General features: G+C 40.6%; 1 pseudogene; it reads right to left on the reverse strand.

Annotated features, from left to right (window-relative positions):
• The window catches only part of LOC127535139 (protein spire homolog 2-like), a 27,841-nt pseudogene extending 21,654 nt beyond the window's left edge, over nucleotides 1–6,187 (reverse strand).
• Nucleotides 6,188–6,599: the final 412 nt, after the last annotated feature.

Consider the following 6,599-nt stretch of genomic DNA (forward strand, 5'->3'; position numbering starts at 1 on the left):
CTTCCCATCGTCTCCTTTAATTCTTTATTTCAGCTGCTCGTGCTGCTTCCTAAAGACTCTTCAGGCTGTAATTAGAAAAATCTGCCAACACAAACACGTTTTTGCCAAACAAAGATTCGCCAACAAAGCTGCAGAAATAAATCCAACTGTGTTCCAGATGGCAGCTGCTTTATCGTCGCTCCTCATGTGGAGGAAAAACAACATTTCTGATTGAAATGAGGAGTTTTACTGCAGCTTCTGGTTCACTTTCAGCTCAAACTGACATCAGGAGGCTGCAGGTCCAAGAAGGTCAAATAAATATCTTCCAAATGTGCCTTTTGGATGAGCAACGGTTAAAAATCCACGAAATTTGATATTATTAACATGAAAATCCAGGAAAAATATGTAAATATTGATATTTTCTTGATATTTAATGCATAAAATGTCAGATAAACGTTAAAACTGCAGTTCGAAGCCGAAATAAACATCTTCAGATGTGTCTTTTTGCCTGTGCAATGGTTAAAAATTTCAAAAGTTAAGGTTATTGAACGAAAATCCAGGAAAAACATGTAAATATTGATATTTCATTGATATTTAATACACAAAATGTTGGGGGAAAAGTTAAAATGCTATTATGAATCCAAAAAGCCAAACAAACATCTTAAAATGGGTCTTTTTGCCTGAGCAATGATCAAAAATCCACAAAATTTGAGATTATTAACATGGAAATTCAGGAAACTTCTTTAAATATTGATATGTTACTGTTATTTAATGAATTAAAATGGCAGAAAATAGTTAGAATTGCGATTAGAAGGCCAAACAGACATCTTCAAATGTGTCTTTTTGAACGAGCAATGGTCAAAAATCCACAAAATTTAAGATTACTAACATGAAAATCCAGGAAAAATATGTAAATATTGATATTTTATTGGTATTTAAAGCATTAAAATGTCAGAAACTGTTGGAAAACTGATAATATTAAGACATCAAATGAACGTATTCAAACAGTATTCCACTGTTTGTGTTTTTTTTTAACATATTTTTATGAGACTGTTGTTGTTTAGTATTTCTACAGTGTAGCTTTGTTTCACTAAACACAGAACCCAGACAGAAGAGCAGGTCCAGCCTGAAATGTCCAAAATAAACAACAGTTTTAGGTTTTAAGGTGACCTAGTTAGAGTCCTGACATGAACCACGCTGAGATCCAGCATCACTGAACAGAGGACATTTAGAAAAACTCTCTACTTTCTATAAAGGTTCAGGACTTTATAATGTAGACAAAAATAAGAAAACATCAGAGTTCAGAGGTTTGAAGTGATTTAAAAATAAATAAATAATAGAAAGACTCCTATGACTTCTTCTGAAGGAGTTCCAGCTTCAGCAGCTGAGAAGTTAGAGACTGTTCATCAACAACTGTTGTCTGTTCTTCACCAGTCAAAGCTTCATGGAGACAAAGAGAAAGACTGATGGTTCAAATTAAATCTGGACTAGAGTTCACCAGAAGACATGTGGAGACCTGAGGAGACCAGAATGGAGCTTTATGTCCATCAGACTAGATGATATGTTTGACGGACACCAAACAACTGAACATCATCATAAACACACCATCCTCACTATGAAGCATCGGTAGAGGCAGCATCATGATGTGAAGCATGGTAGAGGCGGCATCATGATCTGAAGCATGGTGGTGGCAGTATCATGATGAAGCATGGTGGTGGCAGCATCATGATGGGAAGCATGGTGGATGGCAGCATCAATGATGTGAAGCATGTGGTGGCAGCATATGATGTGAAGCATGGTGGAGCAGCATCATGATGTGAAGCATGGTGGAGGCAGCATCATGATGTGAAGCACGGTGGAGGTAGCATCATGAATGTGAAGCATGGTGGAGGTAGCATCATGATGTGAAGCATGGTGGTGGCCAGCATCATGATGTGAAGCACGGTGGTGGCAGCATCATGATTGTGAAGCACGTCCCTGTGGAAGGCCGTAGCATCATGATGTGAAGCACGGTGGAGGTTAGCATCATGATGTGAAGCACGGTTGGTGGTAGCATCATGATGTGAAGCATGGTGGTGGTATCATCATAGATGTGAAGCACGGTGGATGTAAGGCAATCATGATTGAAGCATGGTGGTGGTATCATCAGATGTGAAGCCAGGTGGTGCGCAAGCCATACTGATGTGAGCATGGCGGTGGGATCATCATGTTGTGAAGCATGGCGGTGGTGGCAGCATCATGCTGGTGAAGGCCATGGTGGTGGTATCAATCATGATGTGAAGCACGGTGGTGGCAGCATCATGATGTGAGCACGGTGTGGCAGCATCATGATGTGAAGCACGGTGGTGGCCAGCATCATGAAGTGAACCACGGTGGGAGGCCAGCATCATGATGTGAAGCACGGGTGGAGCAGCATCCATATGTGAAGCACAGGTGGGTGGCAGGCAATCATGATGTGAAGCACGGTGGGGGCAGCCTATCATCGAATTGAAGCACGGTGGTTGGCAGCATCATGATGTGAAGCAACAGGTGGAGGCAAGCAACATGATGTGAGCACGGTGGTGGCAGCATCATGATGTGAAGCACGGTGGTGGCAGCCATCATGATGTGAAGCACGTGGTGGCAGCATCATGAATGTGAAGCCGGTGGAGGCAGCATCATGATGTGAAGCACGGTGGTGGCAGCATCATGATGTGAAGCACGGTGGAGGCAAGCATCATGATGTGAAGCACGGTGGAGGCAGCATCATGATGTGAAGCACGGTGGAGGCAGCATCATGATGTGCAGCACGGTGGAGGCAGCATCATGATGTGAAGCACGGTGGTGGCAGCATCACCTAAAAACCAGCTTGAAGGAGGTTAATTTTTCAGTAAAGGGAAAACTTCCAGCAGGTTGAATCTAAAGTTTTATAGAACATTTCTGTTCCTTGATATGGTTTTAAACTGAACACAAAGAGGTTTGAAGTTATAAAAGGAGAGAACCTGTGGTTAGTTCTATTCATTACTTCTATAGAGGAAATATTCACCATCAAGTCGTCTAATTTCTGAAAAGGATACATCACAGTGGACCTCACAGAACACGGTCGATTCATTTATCTCAGTAGATTTATGCAAAATAAAAGACATCCGTGCTTTTAATGTCTTATATTTTCACAGAGATAAAACTTACATTTTAGCTTTTCTCTCTATTTTATTTGTTTTTAGTTATTTCAAGGCCTTTTTTATGGTGTTTTGTGTCTCTTTGAGCTCACTTTGTGTCACTTTAAAGTAATTTTCTCTCTTTATAGACATTTACTGATGACATTTTCAATAATTATGAAACAACTGTTGTAGATATAATTCCTAATTTCACATATTTGTAGCTTATTAGCTGTTGAATATTTTAAAACTTGACATTCAATTTGATACAGATCTTTGTTTTGGGTTAATGTGCAGCTTGTTTCACATGTAAATAAACACAAAACTAAAGAGAAGTATCATTTGAACACAAACTGTAGCTTCTCCTGTTTGATTAGTATGTCTGGAATATCATCCCGAGATTCAGTACTGACATTATAGCTTTCCTCTCCCATTATATTTATGCTTTCATATTTTAAGGCCTTTTCTTGGTTGTTTGTGTCTGTTTGTGGTGTTTGTCTCTTTTTTATTTTACCTTTTTGCAGGCGTTTTGTGTCCCTTAACAGTTACTTTTCATAATAATGATGCAACAGTTGCAGATATAAACTTCTAATTTCATAAATTGTAGCTTATAAGCTGCTAATCGTTTTAAAACCTGCATTTGTATCATGCAGATGTTTGTTTTGGTTAATGAGCAGCTTGTTTCACATGTAAATAAACACAAAAATGAAAGATAAACGCCTCCCTAACAGAATTGTAGCTTGTCCTGTTTGATTATTAAAGTCTGGACTATTATCTACAGGATTCAATAAGTCATATTTTAGCTTTTCTCTCCATTTCACTCATGTTTTTACTATTTATTGGCCATTTTTTGTGTTCTTTTGTCTTTTTGCAGTCATTTGGTGTTCACTTTGAGGTCATTTTGCATCTGTTTGTGCCATTTTGTGTCTCTTAATAGATATTTCCATAATAATAAAACAACAGTGGCAGATATAAACTTTTAATTTCACATATTTGCAGCTTATAAGCTGCTAATCCTTTTAAAACCTGCATCTGCATCATGCAAATGTTTGTTTTGTTAATAAGCAGCTTGTTTCATGTGTAAATAAATGCACAAATGAAAGACAAACGATTCCTTAAGACAAACTGTAGCTTCTTCTTTTGATTATTACACTCTGAAATAGCATTCTGAGATTCAAAAAGTTACTTTTTTTTTGCTTTTTTCTCCATTTAATTTAAAATTTTTAACATTCACTAGGCTTTTTTAAGTTGTTTTGTGTCTCTTTGTGGTAATTTTGTGTCACTTTAAAGACATTTTGTCCTCTTGTAATTTATTGATATTTTTAATAGTAATGAAGCAAACAGTTGAAAGATATAAACTTCTATTTTCACATATGTGTAGATTATAACCTGCAGAGCATTAAAAAACGTGTCTTTATATGATACAGATGTTTGTTTTGGTTAATGATGACGCTTTTCTTTTCATTTAACTCATGTTTTTAATATTTATTCGGCCTTTTCTGTGTTGTTTTGTTTCCATTTGTCATCATTTTCTCATGATGACTCGTGTTTTGACATTTATTAGACCTTTTCTGGTCAAGACTGAAGCACTTGAGAATATAATATATTATATATATATATATATATATATAATATATATATATATATATATATATATATATATATATATAAAACACACTGTGGCTTTATGGCGCTTTAGGCCACATGTAGTGTAAGACCGAAGACCTTTGCTGTGACTTTGAGCTCATTCGGCTACAAGCAGCACTTGAATAAAACATCAGTTTCTAGAAATACTGGCCTGAGATTCACCAGTGGGAATCAGATTTGGGTCCTGGATGCGAGTTCACCAACGGGCTGGGAAATATTCAGCCTTTTTAAAATCAAGTTTGGCCTCAAGTTGTGTGTGTGCAGACTGTGGAGCAGGTCTGATGGGGCCGCAGTGAGGACCATAAATACTTGACATGCAGCAGGATATTATGCAGTACAGGCTGGATCAGCAGGGGGCGAACAACCAGAAGACTGCGTAAAATCCTCTGGGCTTCCATCCATCCTTTGAAGTCTCCAAAAACAGTCTTTGCATAAGGGATGCCGGGTGAAGCCATGAATAATTAATCATTTACCGGCCATAATACAAGTCATCGTTGTTGGCACAGGCAGTGCGACAAGATATTACATAATGAAGCAATATAAAGTTTGTGTATGACCAGCTCAGTGTTCTGCAAAATGGTTAAATAACGCAGCTGAAGGTCAGTTAGAGAGGAATTCCTGTTGTCTGTTATGGGACAGGGAAGCTCTGTTTCTTTAATGAACAGTATGTGCCTGTATGCCAGACTCAGTTATAAATTCGCTTAATTTAACGTTTAATTGTTTTCACATTAAGGTCGTGTTAGTTAAGAGACAATTTAAGATATTTTACAAAATTTTATAGGTTCTCATTGATTCGGCTTTGTTATGGTTTAGGCTAGCTTTGGGTAGTTTGCTGTACTTTTTGACAAAAACAGCGGTTTGCGCTGGTTGCTGCCGCCTGCTGCGGAGGAGTTTCCGGGAAGAAACAGCGCGGTGCGGCTACAAAAACTCGTAATTTAATTAAAACTGCGCGAAATGGTGGGTTTTTCTCCACACCGAATTTAAAAGTGGATTTTAGTGTTTAAATAAAAATACAAAGGTAGGACTGTGAGGCTAATTTGTTTACACAGCAGCGATAAGATGTTAAATTCCACTTTTTCGCAGTTGTGTTTGGAAGGAAGTGCAGGCAACGGCTGTCCTACCGTTCGTGTGGGGGCTCCGGCCGCAGCGACACGCGTTCCGTCCCGGTGCAGGAGGATGGAGGACGGCTCCTTCACCCGGCGGACCCTCGCGGGCCGGCGGGCGGGGCGGTCGGAGCCCGCTGCAGCACTTGTAGCACACCGCCCCAAGCCTGCTCCTCGTTGATGGGCTGCTCGTACGACTTCAGCACCTCCTCTCAGAGACAGTTCCCGAGGCTCGGCCAGGTCCCGCGGCTCGCCCCGGTCATTGGGGCGGTCACCCGTGGCGTCCCCGTCCTCGGGCGGTCTGTTGGTGGATCTGGCCATGGCTGCGTCGCCGCGGAGCCCATCCTTCAGTCAGTCCGCATACCCGGAAGCCATCCGTGCCTTGTCCGCCGCTCGGCCCAGGGTCTGCTGCGGCTCCCGCCGCCTAACGTCGCGTGTTTACCCGCCGCAGCTGCAGCGCGTCTTCACCGGAGCGTCAAACTTCGCCGCACACACACCACCACACACACCACACACACACTACACACACACACACACACACACACACACACACACACACCACACACACACACATCATGCCACCTCCGCTTCCGCGGCTTTCAAAAATATAAACCGCCGTTCAGTGACGGTTCAAATAAAAGCCTTGTGAAATTTAAACGATCAGGAGATAATATTGAAACAACAAAGATGTTGCTTTGAGCGTTTGTTGTGTGTCGTGTTGTGAATCTTTTTT

Source organism: Acanthochromis polyacanthus, chromosome 8, assembly GCF_021347895.1.
Source record: "Acanthochromis polyacanthus isolate Apoly-LR-REF ecotype Palm Island chromosome 8, KAUST_Apoly_ChrSc, whole genome shotgun sequence".
NCBI lineage: Eukaryota > Metazoa > Chordata > Actinopteri > Pomacentridae > Acanthochromis > Acanthochromis polyacanthus.